General features: G+C 41.7%; 1 protein-coding gene and 1 non-coding gene across 3 annotated transcripts in view; one reads left to right on the top strand and one right to left on the bottom strand.

Moving 5' to 3' along the window:
* Positions 1–19162, top strand: part of LOC124614043 (uncharacterized protein ZK1073.1) — a 602405-nt gene that overhangs the window by 180717 nt on the left and 402526 nt on the right. The gene's annotated exons all lie outside the window — the stretch shown is intronic.
* On the bottom strand, positions 7335–7416 carry Trnas-cga. Its single transcript has one exon. It is a non-coding gene; the product is annotated as a tRNA-Ser (tRNA).

Below are 19162 nucleotides of genomic sequence, written 5' to 3'. Positions count from 1 at the left end.
TATTTCGAGTCTCGGTCCATCACAGAATTTTAATCTGCTAGGAAGTTTTAATATTACAGGTACATGATCTGGTTCATATGCCTTTCCAGTATTAAGCGATTGCAGTTGCTTTTCTGTTCCACGGTCACCTATCTCAATATCTACCATTTCGGCGTATTTCCGATGATTGAAAGGACGGCTGCAGTATGATCCGCAATGAAGGAATTTCGTAATGACCAAATTCATTATATCGCCCTTCTGTTATCTTCCGCTTCAGTGAGAGTATAAGTCACTGTACGACTGAACAGATGATTCGGATTCAATTACTGATTTTACATAAGACCAAAACATGTGAGAGTTTTTAATCTGATCGGTTGGTAAAAATTTACTCTCTAATTCACCGAGCACTTCTGTCATTTCCCTCCTCACGCTCATTTTCGCTTCGCGCAGCTTTCGTTTTGTCAGCTAGGTTCCGACTTTATACCTTTCATTCACTTGTTTACATTTCGCTCGTGATTATGCAGCATAATTTAAACGTCTTTTCCATGATGATTCTGCAACCAAAATATCCGGTAGTATTTTCTTGAATGAATGCTTAAGAGCTGGGGGTCCTGGCAAACACAGTTCTACAGCTACAGTTTACTTGTACGAGTATGTCAAACAGATAACTTAGAAGGCTGCAGTGTGGCGTCGTATAATGAACGTCACATCCTCCCAGATAGGCGCGTTCGATTATTTGTAGTGTAGCGGTAGCACACACAACCCAAGCGAGAAGGCACCGCGTTTACACAGCTGAGTCATGACGTGATTCAAATACTGCTCCATTCGTAATTATAATTACACTAACAAGTGTACTTTATTGAGTGGCCCTCTTCGATTTTCTTTATGAAGGATCCTTCAAAAAGCGCGCCGGTTTTGAATCGCATGGTAGTCGGTTGGCCACATTGTTGTGTATCATTTCGGTTTCCATAAACATTCCGATTGTTGCTTCAGTCTCAATATCTCGTATTTTTTCGCAGTGTGTCTAACAATGGAGCAGTTTACTATTGCTCAGCGTGTGTTAATAGTGAAAACATTTTATCAGAACGGAGAAAGTGATGTAACAACTATGAGAAGTGTTGGAGCGTTGCTAGGGCGTATTGAAGCACCGAAGGATCAACAGTTCTCAGGCTTACTGTGAAGTTCTAAGAAACCGGTTCAACCGTGGACATAAAACAGTTCTGGGAATCCTCGTATGACAGTCCAGGGAAATCGGCTCTTCGCTGTTCGCAAGAACTGGGCATGGGATATTCTTCTGAAAGGCGATTTCTTCTGCATAGTCTGTCCCCTTCAACCTTACAGAATTTACTTAATGCAGCAGTAGAAAGAAGCCGATCATGAGAAAGGGCAAATTTTGTGGACTGGTTCCTGAGAAGAATCGCAAGAAGACGGTTTTGTGATGAGCATCATCTTCAGTGACAAGGCTCACTTCCACTTCAGTGGATTTATGAGTAAACAGAATTGCCGCATTCGAAGTCTGAAAATCCTTGCGTAGTTCACTAGAGCGAAAGGCATGCTCAGCGACTGACGGTTTATTGTGCCTTTTTTATGGTGCCACCTGTCACACTTCCCGCAAAACGATTGACTTACTCCATGAGCGGTTTTCGCGTTGCCGTATCTCGAGTAATAGTGTCCAACAACAGTTATCAAGATCAGGTGACTTAACCACTTTTTCCTGTGGATTATCTTAAATCATTGGTACATGTCAATAAGCCTCGAAATATCAGCGAGAGGAAATTCGACGTGCTGTTGTCAGGCAATCATGGTGAGTTTCACGTACACAATTCTTGCACGCCAGCGCAGTCGTAGAAGTGATATGCCAGACATCATTTTCCATCCCGTAAATGGAAAAGTGTGATGAACATGTTTATGCATTATATTCAGGAGTTTTGAAAAAATAAATTTCATAATCTGACATATCAAACCCCGGTAAACCCACACTTGCCAGTAGCTGAGTGTAGTTAAATTCTTTTAGAATGTGGTAGAAGAAATCGCAACTGAAGATCTGGCAAAATGTTAAAAAAAATATTGTTTCATAATCAAAAAATAGGGTAAAATTTAATACGACTGAAACGGAACAACAGTCTGAGACAAGCCTTCCGGTGAATAGCTGACGTCCAATAATTTTATTTGCATTCTATTCAGTGTTTCCAACTGATTTTCGACCATGTCTCTACACATGTGAAACGCCCCTACGTTCATCTTGAAAGTTCCTTACGGACAGCAAAAAAAAAGTTAATCGCTTATTGGGTCGTAACATTTTCCCTTTGTTAACAATTTTGCACAAAACTGTTAGCCTCTGCGCCATCTCCGGTAGTACGTCTTGTTGTGCTCCCTGTTAAAGACTCATTTTTAGTTTTTTATATATATTTTTTAAATTTTATTGTCTCTTTCCTTTACCCAAGGCTGTCGGTCACCGGGTACTTGGGAAGCACAGATGTGCGGGCACGGTAGCGGCGAGGAATGGATGTTCCCTATTATACAAAGAAAGAAAGAAAGTTAGCTTCCAGATACAAATTTCTCTCTCTTCAAATGACTAGTTTCGGGGCCTCACGAAGTCTCAATCTTCAGATTGTTATATTGTGCAACTCCTAACCGCGTATTCCAAGAAATAAAAATTTGCGTCTGAATGCTGACCTATTTTTGTATACTGGTAAAACAAGATAGGTGCAGGATAAGTACTGAAACCAATACCGCTGCGAAGATTCTCAAGATGTCTCGCAGTTCAAATAACTCATCCAGATCGTGATTCTTCCTGAACACTTGAGTGACTGAAATAAAGTACAGAAGTATCAGTGTATCTTTGTGGTAGCCTATTAGTCTCGTTACGTGAGGTAAATAAGAACACAACAGCTGCTGTTTGGCCGGCCGTGGTGGCCGAGCGGTTCTAGGCACTACAGTCTGGAACCGCGCGACCGCTACGGTCGCAGGTTCGAATCCTGCCTCGGGCATGGATGTGTGTGATGTCCTTAGGTTAGTTAGGTTTAAGTAGTTCTAAGTTCTAGGAGACTGATGACCTCAGAAGTTAAGTCCCATAGTGCTCAGAGCCATTTTTTTGAGCTGCTGTTTGTAGACTCTTATTTTCACACAACCAGTTTAGAGTCCAATTAGGTTGGGAAGGGAGTGAGACAGGGTTGTAGCCTCTCCCCAATGTTATTCAATCTGTATATTGCGCAAGCAGTGAAGGAAACAAAAGAAAAATTCGGAGTAGGTATTAAAATCCATGGAGAAGAAATAAAAACTTTGAGGTTCGCCGATGACATTGTAATTCTGTCAGAGACAGCAAAGGACTTGGAAGAGCAGTTGAATGGAATGGATAGTGTCTTGAAAGGAGGATACAAGATGAACATCAACAAAAGCAAAACGAGGATAATGGAATGTAGTCGAATCAAGTCGGGTGATGCTGAGGGTATTAGATTAGGAAATGAGACACTTAAAGTGGTAAAGGAGTTTTGCTATTTGGGGAGCAAAATAACTGACGGTGGTCGAAGTAGAAAGGATATAAAATGTAGACTGGCAATGGCAAGGAAAGCGTTTCTGAAGAAGAGAAATTTGTTAACATCGAGTATAGATTTAAGTGACAGGAAGTAGTTTCTGAAAGTATTTGTATGGAGTGTAGCCATGTATGGAAGTGAAACATGGACGATAAATAGTTTGGACAAGAAGAGAATAGAAGCTTTCGAAATGTGGTGCTACAGAAGAATGCTGAAGATTAGATGGGTAGATCACATAACTAATGAGGAGGTGTTGAATAGGATTGGGGAGAAGAGAAGTGTGTGGCACAACTTGACTAGAAGAAGGGATCGGTTGGTAGGACATGTTCTGAGGCATCAAGGGATCACCAATTTAGTATTGGAGGGCAGCGTGATAAATACACCAAGCAGATTCAGAAGGATGTAGGTTGCAGTAGGTACTGGGAGATGAAGAAGCTTGCACAGGATAGAGTAGCATGGAGAGCTGCATCAAACCAGTCTCAGGACTGAAGACCACAGCAACAACAATAACGTACTCCACTAACGTACAGATCGTGGAGAAACAGTAAACATTTGACAACACAGATCCCATTTTATTCCGTTTTTTTCTTCTTTTTTTGTGGCATACAACGTAGAAGAAACTCTAACTCTTTCTTTTTCTACGATTGAATGCGGAAGTGTTAACACGACCTTTGCAAGAGTAGAAATATTTTCAAAACCTGTTTGTCCTTCAAAATTTTTGATTGATGACGGTTGACTGCAAAAGACTTGAAGCAGTTCTTTTGTAAGTGCTTCTTGTCTGCTTCAACAAAATAGCGGTGTAACGTCCTACAAATGCTGATTCTTTTCTACAAGGATTTGCAAATTTGGCATAACTGTTCTCTTTTCATAGCTGAGAGCAATATTTACATTACGCGGTGGAGGCTGCGATGGCCGCTCGAAAGAATTTCCTTTCCGATAATAATAAGAATTGTTGCCCGTATCTAGCTCTTCATCTTTACTAGGAGACAATTCAGAGCTAGAATCAAGTCAGTTTCTTCATGTGTTGTCTCCTCAGCTTCACTTGCTTTGTCACTACTAAACTGGTTCGTACATTCTCAGACATTTTTTATTATAAATACAGCCTGAGCAAACTGTTCCACCACTGATAAATTTTGTGGTACCTCGGGTAATGAACGAAACCAGTCAACTGCTGCATCGACAATTCTTATGTAACTGGTATGCTGTAGGTCATAATGACCAACTGGGCTTGAAAGCGCCTATTTCTCAACAATGGAATTGCGCTTATTGTTGATTTGTGAAGCTGAGAGATCTTTAAGAAGGTACTATAATCACTAGATTTAGATCATAAAACATGAGTTTTTTTAAAGAAGAACAGCATAAGTGGAATTTTGAAACTCACTATAGCAGTTGAGTGTTATCACTATGTTTTTCACAAAGAAGTTCAGTTAATGTAATAAACTCTACTAGCGTGACTAACGAACTCAATTTGAGGGAAAAACAACCAAATGGCACCAAATGAAAGACTTTGATAACAGAAGATTGTATGAAACCATATAAAAAGTTAAACATACTTTTTGAAGTGCGAAAGATCTCATTGTTATGTACGAATGTAACTGTTAAATTTGTAAATAAAAGTTTATATACGTTAAAAGTTCGTTTCCCGGCGGGGATTGGTTGTTTGTGCTGTCCCCATCGTTACATCTCACCTTCGTCGACACGCTGATTCCCGAAGTGACGTCAAATAGAAAGATTTGCGCGATGCTACAGAGCAACGCGAGAAGGGGTCTCCCGGCCAATGATGCCATACGATCATTTCACCACTACATGATTACTGTGCAAGGGCTCCGCTTCAACAGCTAAAATACTTATCATATTGGGCGTGTCACGTAATCTCAAAGTTAATAGGCATCACCGTAAGCATTTCTGATTTTTATTCTCTTTTTTATAGAATCTTTGATATTGAGGCGTTTTCACTCACTATCTAGGAAGTCCTGCCATAGAGTAACAACCATACTAATTATAACAGTAAATATGTCTTGATGGTGTATTCCAAGCAAGCAGTACAGCTTACCAAAATAACTAAAAGAGTTCTTTGGTCTTTTGTTGCAGGTATGTCCTAAAATCTTCCTTACGTTGCTGGCGGAATGAAGAATGTAGCAGAAATGGACGAAAGGACATTGAGATGTGCAGTAACTCTGTTCATGTTCATTCTTGGTAATGCCTGTAAGTGCTCTTAAAGACAATACGTTTAATATACACATCTTATTATGCAATATGTTCATTCCAGCTATTCGAATCTTTTCACAAAATAGAAGATTCCTTTTACTCAGTCAACAAGTTGTGTTAAAATCTAGAACTAATACAGCTTCCTCGTCTCTATCAATAAGTAGCTCAAAAAATGGCATGCCGTTATACACAAATCCGTCATTCCGTAATTGTGGATAGAGAATTTTCCTAAACAACAATAGAATAGCGATAGGACTTCTAGAGCTTAGATTAGATTAGTACTTGTTTAATAGATCATGAATACGACACTTCGTAATAATGTGGAACGTGTCAGGTTAATAAAAGGTGTCTATACAAGATATTACATTACACAAAATATTACATGACACTTAATATTTTTTTGTGGGGGTTGGGGAAAATTTGCAATGACCCTAACAGCATAAGTAGCTGAACTCAAACGTTTCAGCAGATCTTCAGTGTGTTTTTTCCAGTTCAACCCCTCATCAATGCATACACCTAGAAATTTTGAATATTCTACCTTAGCTAACGATTTCTGATCGAAGTCTACATTTATTAATGGTGTCATTCCATTTGCTGTGTGGAACTATATGTACTGTGTTTTGTCAAAGTTTAATGAGAGCCCATTTGCAGAGAACCACTTAATGATTTTTTGAAAAACATCGTTTACAATTTCACCAGTTAATTCTTGTCTGTTGGGTGTGATAGCTATACTTGTATCATCGGCAAAAAGTACCAGCTTTGCATCTTCGTAAATATAGAATGGCAAGTATTTAATATATATTTAGAACAGCTGTACCAAACAACAATAGAATGGCGATATGACTTTTACACCTGTACCGTAAGCCAGATAAACAAAGTGGTTTTTGTTTACCACAGATTTTTACGAACCATTCTTAACATTGCCCATGAGTAATTTCCTGATTAGGCGGGGTAGACAGTAATTATCCCACCAATTCACGTAAGCTGTTGTAAAACATAGAAATCAGATGCGTTTGCAAATCAAGCAATAATAAAAATACCTTGTCATTGGTTGAGTTGTTTGTTATCTGTGACGACTGTGTGTTATAAACACATTACTCATTGTAATCATTCTCTATGAAACTGTTTCTCAGTATCCATCGCGGGTAAATTCCACTGAATATGTTTCATCGGCGGATTATTTTTTTCTCAAAAGTTTCATGTTAAATGTGATTAACGACCAGGTATTCTTTTGCCCGCGAATGTAAAAGGTTTCACGATGGTAATCTGCGGAGGAAATTTCAGGATGTGACCCTGAATAGCGCGGATGTTATCTTGATTGCATTTTCAATACTATCGGCAGCTTGTACGCGTTCCGTTGAACAACTTGGAACCGTAAACAGACGTTTTGCAGATTCCCACAAAAGCACACAAACATTACTGAATTTTACAATTACTCCCCCCATACTCTTTTTTTTTCTGAAGCAATATCATCCATGACATTGAGATTTGATAACTATACCGAAAAAGATTAGCGAAGTCTCAGGAAAAATAATATGCTTGCGACTGACTTCTGTGCGTCGTATCTGAAGAGAGAACTACGTATTTAAAAGTAAAAGCACATTTAAAAATATTCGCTGCGGACAGGATTCGAACCTGTGCGGGCAAAGCCCATTGGATTTCGAGTCCAACTCCTTAACCACTCGGACACCGCAGCGCCGAAAGTTATCGGTCCTACACAGTACATATAATAATATTTTACTGTTATTGACATACCTTGATGTATTTAGTCTCATTAATCATTATGAGAACGAGAAATAATGTTAAGTATGTTTTGGGAAGGAGACGGTTCTCTCACCGTCGCCACGTTGCGAAGCTGCCTGCGTTAGTTCAATCTCTTGCCGCTAGGTGGTACTACAAGTCGTGAAATCGCGCTCATCTGGCGCGAGATTTCTTGTGGGACGAGCTCTGTCTTAGCTTTTGGTTTTAAGAGAAGAAATTTTTCGTGCAAATTGTTGATTAGTTTTTATTAAGTTCCTGCCAGTAAAACTGCGTATCAGATAGCAGCTTTACACCTTATGTGGTGAGAAATAATTTGATGTTATTAGCATATTGCAAAATTTTTAAAAACAATTTGACAGCATCTTATACAATAACGATCTTTTGCTTCCCTAGACATGGTTTTCCTGTGAAAAAATGCTGTTACATGCTGAGGCGTTTTTCTTATCTGTTACACTGAATAGCGTTAGTCTGTCTTCCATGTTCCAATGTGGGAGAAATCATTCAAAAATGTCGGAATTGAGTACATTTTGTTTCTTTATACGTTAGCATTCAGTCGCGGCTATTGTCTTCTGTAAAATAATCAAGGTATCCACTGCATCTATTGCGGTAGTAAGAACTATTGAGTAACGGAAAAAGAAGTCGGCACAGACATATTAAATAATTTACTTACGTGGTGAAGCACTCTATGCTCTTCAGAGAATTTGCAAGCCTAATTCTGTCAATAAATGTTTCTCCGGAGACCGTCATGGTCACAAAATTATGGATTCATTTTAATTACACGATGTCATCTAAATCTTGTGAGTTCATTGGCCAGAAGCTGCTGTATCGCTTCGAAGTATCACGTATTTAATGAGTTTTCCTTTATCTTTCGATGAAAAATAATTCAACAAGTTTCATTGCGAGTATGTCATTTCACAGAATATTTCTTCACATTTACGTTAGAGAAATGATTTCATGTATAATGCCGACGTCAAAACTTCTAGCGTTTATTAAAGATAATTGTTAACGAGAGAGGGCCTTTGTTGCCTCCGTACTAGGTGGAATGAATTGAATTGTCAGAATTAAGCTCTATCAGATCCCATGCAGGCACGTTGCCATCACATTTGCAACCACGAATCTTGATGCAGCACGTCTTCCTTGGCGCGTGTGGAAGGTAAAACTGTTTGAATTTGACCTTTAACGAACGTAGAAAGATAAAATAATGGCGCTGTAACCTCTGTGTTTGAAAACAGAATTACGCTACTTTACTGCCTTTTGAAAAATCTACTGCTCTACTGCTGAAGAGCAAATCCTCTTTTTTATCACATTTGTGTCTATTCCCTCAAAGTAATTTTTATTGCCGCGAATGTTGATGCACCAGTTGATTAACTACTTATTCCTTGAGATACTAATTACATTCTGGAAATCCCCTCTGTGAATTCCTCACACCACTTTTATCAGTTCCAAGTACTGAATCAAGTTGCTGTAAGTTTATTCCTCGTATGGATGTTGTTTAAAACCTCAATCTCTATAACATGTGCTGGGAAACGATAAACCACCATGTGCCCGACAGTGAGATTATTGTAAAGCGTGTGAAAGTGAAATAAATGTTTCTTCGGGATAAAAATTATTTCTGATGGTATAGGAAAACGACTCATAACAGTCTAAACTGATAATAAATATCATTTACTGCCCTATAATGTTGTCAAAATAAGTCAGGAGCAGCCTCTTCGTTATTCACACCAAAAAAATTAAGCTGTTCCCATGGCTTAAGTTATGCGAAAACGTGGGTAAGAAAGAGACGTGTTTGCAAAGCTATGGTGTCACAGAATTGTAGAGTGATGGCAATGGTAAGATGTGTCACTTGGTGTCACTGTCTTTGCGTTGATGGAATAGTATGAGTTAAAGGTTTGGAAATGTTAAAAGTGTAATCTGTTACCGCGGCGCATACTCCTAGCATCAGTTCGCTGATACAGCCCGATCCATGAACGATGGAGTTTCTCGCGTTTCGACAATTCCAAGCGTCAGTTGCGGTACGTGCATGCTCGTGCTTTCCGCTTGAAGACAGCGCATATCCTGCAAATTATGTCTCCCGCTTACTTATGTACAATTTTATCACTTACCACCACAATGAGCAGTGACAGCTCGCAACTAAACTCGCTACGATCACGTTTAATGCTCGCATTAGCTACGGCATTCACAGCAGAGTACTCAGAACATTCTGAAAGCTCATTGGCTGTCGAAGCATACATGACGCAGCTGCGCAGAACAAGCCTAAACTCCACCGTCATCACTCGTGACCCACTACAGTTGTGCGTAGTGTGTTTATAGCACTACAGTTGATGTGCAAAGGTTTGAAACAGCTGGTTTTCGTGTAAATTAAACGCGGAAATGACTGCTGCACCCGGAGCTAGGAAAGAAGTGAAGTACACTCAAAACTAAAAAAGTAGGGAAAGTGTTAAATTTAAGTGTTGGCTTCAACAAAGTAAAAAGGGCGATAATTTTGCTTATTGTAAGGTGCGTGAATGTGAAATAAAAATGTCTTCTGTCAAGAAAACTACTCTTGACAGACATGTAGAAACGAAGAAGCATGTGCAAAGTGCTGGAAGACTGATAGGAGAGAAAATTTTGACATGATTTTCATTCCAGGACTCAGATGTAAGCACAACGTTAAGGAGACGGAAATAGGCTCTGTGCGGAACGCAGCGTACCTCAACGTTAGGAAATATTTACAAACATCGCTGAAGTCAGTATGTTCAGAAATCGCCAAAAAATTACTCTAATAGAGCGAAGGCCACTGCTATTGTGAAACATATTACAGGTGGTGAAAGTGAAGACAGGGTATGTAATTTGCTTTGCAAAAATAAGTTTTCAGTAACTGTTGCTGAATCAAGACCTAGGACGTGGAACGATAGGGAAAGCACTTTTAGATCCTATTGTAGTAACTGAGGGCAATGCTGTTACTTTTTACAATAGTTTGATTGAATGCTTTAGCTTGTACAACATACCATATAAGGAAAACTTATAGACTTCGCTGCCGACGTAACTAGTCTCGTGATGGGCAAACCTAACCTCCTTTCTGCCATTTTGAAGAGAGATATCCCTCATTTGTTCATAATGAAATGCATATGCAATTCTTTCAGTCTGTACTCCTCCTGTGACTATACAAAACTGCTAAGAGCCCCTGAAGATCTAGTACGAGATATATTCAGTTACTTCCATACTAGCGCGCACATAGCTGCATTACAGGAGTTTCAAGATTTTGTGGGGGTCAAACAGTACAAATTGCTACATCCAAGCGAAACAATGTCATTGTCCCTTCAGGCGGTAATTTCTCGTGTGTCAGAGCAATATGATACTCTTTTTATTTTCTTCACGTATACTGCATCACAAGATCGGTTACTTATATCTAATACCATTCTTAAAAAACTGAAATGCTCTTATAACATTCTATACTTACCGATTTCCAATCAACTGCATAAACAATTGCAAAGCGAAGAGCCTCAGATGCTAACATTAGAGACAGTATTTCTTCTTCACTGCTCGCCTTGACTGCTGTGTCAATTCTGAACACCAGCGATACTCAGTACAGAGATCCAAATGTTTTTCTTTCCTCTCGAAGAGATCTGTTTATGTGCAAAGGTGCAGGTATCTGTGGAAAAAATGAAAGTTTCGAATGAAGTATATGCCGACTCAAGGCCTATATATCCTAATTTGTGCGGTTCTAGGCGCTTCAGTTTGGAACCGCGTGACCGCTACGGTCGCAGGTTCGAATCCTGCCTCGGGCATGGATGTATGTGATGCCCTTAGGTTAGTTAGGTTTAAGTAGTTCTAAGTTCTAGGGGACTGATGACCACAGATGTTAAGTCCCATAGCGCTGCGCCTGCGCTGTTGTGCTTAGCGGGGCGCCCTCCAGTGGGAAAGTTGTGTACGCGCTGACTACGCGGCACTCATCATCATCATCATCATCATCATTTAATACTGATTATGCCTTTCAGCGTTCAGTCTGGAGCATAGCCCCCCTTATACAGTTCCTCCATGATCCCCTATTCAGTGCTAACATTGGTGCCTCTTCTGATGTTAAACCTATTACTTCAAAATCATTCTTAACCGAATCCAGGTACCTACTCCTCGGTCTGCCCCGACTCCTCCTACCCTCTACTGCTGAATCCATGAGTCTCTTGGGTAACCTTGCTTCTACCATGCGTGTAACATGACCCCACCATCTAAGCCTGTTCGCCCTGACTGCTACATCTATACAGTTCATTCCCAGTTTTTCTTTGATTTCCTCATTGTGGACACCCTCCTGCCATTGTTCCCATCTACTAGTACCTGCAATCATCCTAGCCACTTTCATATCCGTAACCTCAACCTTGTTGATAAGGTAACCTGAATCCACCTAGCTTTCGCTCCCATACAACAAAGTTGGTCGAAAGATTGAACGGTGCACAGATAACTTAGTCTTGGTACTGACTTCCTTCTTGCAGAAGAGAGTAGATCGTAGCTGGGCGCTCACTGCATTAGCTTTGCTACACCTCGCTTCCAGTTCTTTCACTATGTTGCTATCCTGTGAGAATATGCATCCTAAGTACTTGAAACCGTCCACCTGTTCTAACTTTGTTCCTCCTATTTGGCACTCAATCCGTTTATATTTCTTTCCCACTGACATTACTTTCGTTTTGGAGATGCTAATCTTCATACCATAGTCCTTACATTTCTGATCTAGCTCTGAAATATTACTTTGCAAACTTTCAGTCGAATCTGCCATCACAACTAAGTCATCCGCATATGCAAGACTGCTTATTTTGTGTTCACATATCTTAATCTCACCCAGCCAGTCTATTGTTTTCAACATATGATCCATAAATAATATGAACAACAGTGGAGACAGGTTGCAGCCTTGTCTTACCCCTGAAACTACTCTGAACCATGAACTCAATTTACCGTCAACTAACTGCTGCCTGACTATCTATGTAAAGACCTTTAATTGCTTGCAAAAGTTTGCCTCCTATTCCATAATCTTGTAGAACAGACAATAACTTCCTCCTAGGAACCCGGTCATATGCCTTTTCTAGATCTATAAAGCATAGATACAATTCCCTGTTCCACTCATAACACTTCTCCATTATTTGCCGTAAGCTAAAGATCTGGTCCTGACAACCTCTAAGAGGCCTAAACCCACACTGATTTTCATCCAATTGGTCCTCAACTAATACTCGCACTTTCTTTTCAACAATACCTGAGAAGATTTTACCCACAACGCTGATTAAAGAGATACCTCTATAGTTGTTACAATCTTTTCTGTTTCCATGTTTAAAGATTGGTGTGATTACTGCTTTTGTCCAGTCTGATGGAACCTGTCCCGACTCCCAGGCCATTTCAATTATCCTGTGTAGCCATTTAAGACCTGACATTCCACTGTATTTGATGAGTTTCGACTTAATTTCATCCACCCCAGCCGCTTTATTGCACTGCAATCTATTGACCATTTTTTCCACTTCCTCAAATGTGATCCTATCTCCATCATCATTCCTATCCCATTGTACCTCGAAATCTGAAACATTACTGATCGCATTTTCACCTACATTGAGCAACTCTTCAAAATATTCCCTCCATCTGCCCAAGGCATCCACATGATTCACCAGCAGTTTTCATGACCTGTCCAAAATACTTGTCATTTCCTTCTTACCTCCCTTTCGAAGACTGCTAATTACACTCCAGAATGGTTTTCCAGCAGCTTAACCCATAGTCTCCAACCTGTTTCCAAAGTCTTCCCACGATTTCTTCTTGAATGCTGCAATTATCTGTTTGGCTTTGTTTCTTTCTTCAACATAACTTTCTCTGTCTACCTGGGTTCTGGTTTGTAGCCATTTTTGATTCGCCTTCTTTTTCCTTTTACAGGCTGCCTTGACTGTATCATTCCACCAAGCTGTTTGCTTCATCCCACTTTTACATACTACTGTTCCAAGACATTCTTTAGCCACTTCTAGTACTGTGTCCCTGTACCTTGTCCATTCCTTTTCCAATGACTGTAATTGACTACATTCAACTAACTGGTACCTTTCTGAGATCGCTGTTATGTACTTGTGCCTGATTTCCTTATCCTGAAGTTTCTCCATCTTATCCTCCTACAAATGGACCTGACCTCCTACACTTTCGGCTTCACAATCCCAATTTCACTGCAGATTAAATAATGATCAGTGTCATCAAAGAATCCCCTGAATACACGTGTGTCCCTCACAGCCTTCCTGAATTCCTGATCTGTTATTATATAGTCAATGACAGATCTGGTTCCCCTGCCTTCCCAAGTATACCGGTGAATGTTCTTATGTTTAAAAAAGGAGTTTGTGATTACTAAGCCCATACTGGCACAGAAATCCAAGAGTTGTTTCCCGTTCCTGTTGGCCTCCATATCCTCTCCAAATTTACCCATAACCTTTTCATACCCTTCTGTTCGATTTCCAATCCTGGCATTAAAATCACCCATGAGCAGAACACTGTCCTTGTCCTTTACTCTAACAACTACATCACTGAGTGCCTCATAAAAACTATCCATCTTATCTTGATCAGTCCCTTCACAATGCAAATATACTGACACAATCCTAATTTTCTTGCTAGACACTGTCAAATCTATCCACATCAGTCGTTCGTTTACATACCTTATTGCAACTACGCTGGGTTCCATTTCCTTCCTAGTGTAAAGCCCTACACCCCATTGTGCTATTCCTGCTTTGACTCCTGATAGGTAGACCTTGTATTCTCCCACTTCCTCTTCTTTCTCACCCCTTACCCGAATGTCACTAACAGCTAAAACATCCAGCCCCATCTTACTTGCAGCCTCTGCCAGCTCTACCTTCTTCCCAGAGTAGCCCCCATTGACATTAATAGCTCCCCATCTCATTACCATTTGTTTGCCAAGTCGTATCTTAGAAGTCCCTGGTTTGTCAGTTAGAGGTTGGACTCCGTCACCTCCAAAGGTCCAAGGCATTTTGCTCTGATTGTTGCCAGCATCACATTTAAAGTACCAGGGAAGCAGGTTGCTAGCCTTACTTGCCCCGAGTCCCATTGGGTTTTACCCCTAAAGGCTGAGGGACTAACCAGTGGATTTGGTAGTCTTTGCCGTATGAGCACAAAGGTGACCACGACTCAGAATACGTCCGAGATGCCCAGCCTTATTCCGAAGTAACTGGTATCCCGACTGTCGGGACCACTTACTTGGCCACTCCTACGTTGCCCGTGGTTCATGAACTAGGACATGACTACAGGAACCCACACCATGAACCACGCGGAACTATGTACAAAAAAATGGCTCTGAGCACTATGGGACTCAACATCTTAGGTCATAAGTCCCCTAGAATTTAGAACTACTTAAACCTAACTAACCTAAGGACATCACACACACCCATGCCCGAGGCAGGATTCGAACCCGCGACCGTAGCAGTCCCGCGGTTCCGGACTGCAGCGCCAGAACCGCACGGCCACCGCGACCGGCGGAACTATGTACACAACAGTTTGTCTTGGCAGTACGGATATTTAAATTTTTCTGATCCATTGGCGCGAAAAACCATCTGACTGAGCTAAATAGCTTAACCTCCCGAAAAAAAACTGAATCTAAAGTGGTAACGTTAATTTTCAAATGTCACAGGTAAGTTCTTCTGCAATTTTACAATGAAGCTATTAACAAATATTAAATAGTGTAGATGCTAGCTATGTCTGACACCTTGAATGACGTCAGAGAGTGTTTCCAACTCAAATTATAATAAGCATTAGCTTGTACACAAAAAAAAAAAAAAAAAAAAAAAAAAAAAATTGCATCACGAAGAAATTATCCGAATGGGACGGAATCGGTAAATGTGATGTACGTGTATAGACAAACAAAAAGTAGGATGTTGTGTTCAAGATAGTGAGCTTCACAAATTGAGCAAGTAAATAACGCGTTGGTCCACATCTATCCCTTATGTAAGCAGTTATTCGAGTTGGCATTGATTGACAGAGTTGTTGGATGTCATCCTTAGCAGTATCGTGCCAAATTCTGTCCAATTGGCGCGCTGGATCGTCACAATCCCGAGATGGTTGGAGGGCCCTGCCCCTAATGCTCCAAACATTCTCAGTTGGGGAGACCCGGCGACCCTGCTGGTCAAGATAGGGTTTGGCAAGCACGCATACAAGCAGTAGAACCTGTCGCCATGTGCAGGTAGGTATTATCTTGCTGAAATGTAAGCCCAGGATGGCTGGCCATGACAAGCGACAAAACGAGGGGTACAATACCGTCGACGTACAACTGTGTGGTGAGGATGCTGCAGACAACCAAAGGGGTCCTGCTACGAGAAGATATGGCACTCCTGATTGTCGGACTGTATGACCGGCGACAGGTACAGTATGTTGGTATCCGACTGCTGTCTGGGGTGCCCCCAGACACGTCTTCCCCTGGTGATCAGGGCTCATTTCGAAGCGAGGGTGATCACTGACTACAGCCCGCATCTCGTGGTCGTGCGGTAGCGTTCTCGCTTCCCACGCCCGGGTTCGATTCCCGGCGGGGTCAGGGATTTTCTCTGCCTCGTGATGGCTGGGTGTTGTGTGCTGTCCTTAGGTTAGTTAGGTTTAAGTAGTTCTAAGTTCTAGGGGACTGATGACCATAGATGTTAAGTCCCATAGTGCTCAGAGCCATTTGAACCACTGTCTACAATTCTACTCTAGTCCATGAAATTCCGTGTTTGGAGATGCCCCGGACAATGGTGGGATACCAACCTGTCACCCGCCATACGGCCCAACAACCACGGGTGATAGTCTGTGGCGGTCATTCGCGGCATCCTTACAGCACAGCGGTACGTCGACGACATTCTACGACCCATTTCGTTGCCTTTCATGGCTAGACATCCTGGCATTACATTTTAGCAAGATAATGCTCGCCCGCACACGGCAAGAGATCTTCTGCTTGTCTTCGTGCTTCCCAAAACCTACCTTAGCCAGTAAGGTCGTCAGATCTCTTCCCAACTGAGAACCCTTGGAGCATTAGGGGCAGGGCCTCCAACAAGCTCGGGATTTTGACGATCTAACGCGCCCATTGAAAAAATTTGGCACGATATACCTCAGGACGACAGCTCTATCAATGAATGCCAAGAAAAATAACTGACTGCATAAGGGCCAGATGTGAACGAACGCGTTATTGACTTGCTCAATTTCTGAAGTTGTTTCTCTTGAATAAATCATCCACTTCTTTTCTAAAATTGTAAACGTATATTTGTCTGTACATATAGATCACATCTACTGACTTCCGTCCCATGGATAAGTCCTTCGTGTTGCGTCTTTTCTTTGTCTTAGTGCGCATTTGCATGATTGTTACTATGTGTTGTGGGAAGTCCTTCTCCAGCAGCACCTGAGTTAAATTCACTCTCAATTTTTATCTTCCTTATCCTCTTTTCTCTGCCATCGCCTGCGTGATCTAGGAGGCTGGGACGTATGAAAGTTCTGTATAACACGTAATAAAGCCACCTTCGCCGAAGGAAATATTTGATTGGCGGATCCAGGTCAATCATTACAGCCATACTTCTCAGAAAGTTAAAAAAAACAAAAAAAAAACGCCACCAGCCTTGCTTTAGTTGATGAATCAAGGTTATATCGCCACTTCTCTTAAACAGTAAATTTCACAACTTTAGCGTCTGATCCGACTAATAATTCTAAACATTACACTGGTCTTCTCTGAATCTCCCATCTGCTTCAGTGGAACGACCTCGATATCTTCCAATATTTGAGTGTCAGAATAATAGGGTGACAATCACCAAACGACTAGTTTTATTGGCAGCAAAAGGGCATATTAATATTCTTAAAAATCTTGCCAAGTCTGTTTATTCGCCTAACAGTTCCACCAGCTGTCTGTTAGCACTACAGCGTAACACTAGGCTGCTGCCCAAGCCACTCATGCCTGGGCTAAATCACTTTATTGGCCATCGGAAATAAGAATGGCTGATAAAAGCTCCGCCTCCGAGAAGAAAAATGTCGTATATGGTACATAAACAATATGCGTAGGAAACGGGAACTAGCAGCATCATGTGGAGGAGAACCACCCCCACCCCCCCCCCCACCCCCTCCAAACGCACACACATACACACATAAATATTAACAGTATTTAAATGCACACATAGTGTGCAGTCAGTCATGCATACACACACACAGCTATGGTCATGTGGTTCATCCAACAATTTCGCACAATATCAACTGTTTACAAATAAATAAATAAATAAATTCACAGCGACGTACCCTGTCACTCAAAGCATAGTGTAGTGTGAGTACGAGAGGCTGCCAGTTGCATCCCCAGATGAACTGTTTTTCTCATGATGTGACAGCCTACTCCCAGCCACAGTGCAGTAAATACCTTATAGCCTCTCCATAGAAAGACTACTTTGCGCGCCATATGCGGAGCCGCGCCAACGCCCTCTAGCAGCACCTCTTGTAATCCTGAGTGACACCTGCATCCACAGTATGCGTACATTTTCGTCTTGAGACCTACAAACTCCACAACTGATGAACCATTCGTATCCTCTTTGATCAGACCGATAACGTTCGTGTGGTGTGGTATAATTCCAAAAGGATTTTATGCTTGACCTCCACGTTCCCACACGATCTGACGCGATCATGTGTATGTGCCTCTGATACCAGCTCATCTATCCGACCTTAGAAACAGTGTTATTGCAACAGTTATTCGTGACACATTGATCAAGGTTTCGGAAAACTCGCCTACCGACTGGATGTCTGATCGGTGTTCTCCTCGAACCATTGTGACACGATTCTGGCTCCGAGACACGGACAGTTACACTGGCGAAAGATGACATCAGCGTCGGGGAAGACATCAGGCATGACAGGATGCAGGTCGTTCGCAGCTGTCAGCGTGTCTTCGATTACTACCACAGGTCCCATTGCGAGCGCAGGAGAATGTCTTAATAGTGTTCCCACGAGCCCGCGTCCGTGGCGCGCTGCACGTTTCGGGCCGCCGTTCATCTCGATGACGGCGTTTGTGGAGACGACCATCGACCTAGTGTAGCAAAAATGTGATTCATTCGAATCCCGACGTTCCTGTGCCCACTGCAATCGTAATGGACGCTGCCGTTGGATCAACATGTGAACATGGAGGGATGGTCTGCTATGGAGTTCCATGTTCAACTGTGTACGATGAACGGGTGTGCTCCGAAACACTTGTGCTTACACCAGCATTGTGCTGTCTCGGTAGAGAGGCTACAGATCACCATCTATCACACAAGCCTCCGAACCACTCGTTTTGTGAAGAGTCGTCGACGTCCAACCAGTTAGCACCTAGTGGTAGTTTCAATGTCTTATCCCTTCCGTAGATGCTCACGACTGAAGCACGTGAACATTTGACCAGCTTCACTGTTTTCGAGATAGTCGTTCAAAGGCACTGCTTAACAATAATCTGCCCTTTGTCAAAGCCTCTAACCTCAATGGATTTCCCTATTTGCAGCCCATATCTTAGCTGAGGTTATCCTCCCGATCATGTCTGCTCAGCTTGCGTACTTTCGTTACCGCGTCACGTGCCCGCAGGGCCACCTGGTGGCATCCACCGTCGAGATGGGCACTGGTCATAATGTTTTGGCTCATCAGTGTATACAGGGGGTATCATAATTAATGACATAAACACGTACAGTTGAAAATACACGATATAGGAGCAAAAAAGTCTCAGTAAACATGGG

This window comes from Schistocerca americana, chromosome 4 (genome assembly GCF_021461395.2).
Source record: "Schistocerca americana isolate TAMUIC-IGC-003095 chromosome 4, iqSchAmer2.1, whole genome shotgun sequence".
Lineage (NCBI taxonomy): Eukaryota > Metazoa > Arthropoda > Insecta > Orthoptera > Acrididae > Schistocerca > Schistocerca americana.
The sequence above is the reverse complement of the archived record's forward strand: the minus strand, read 5'-3'. Positions and strand labels throughout refer to the sequence as shown.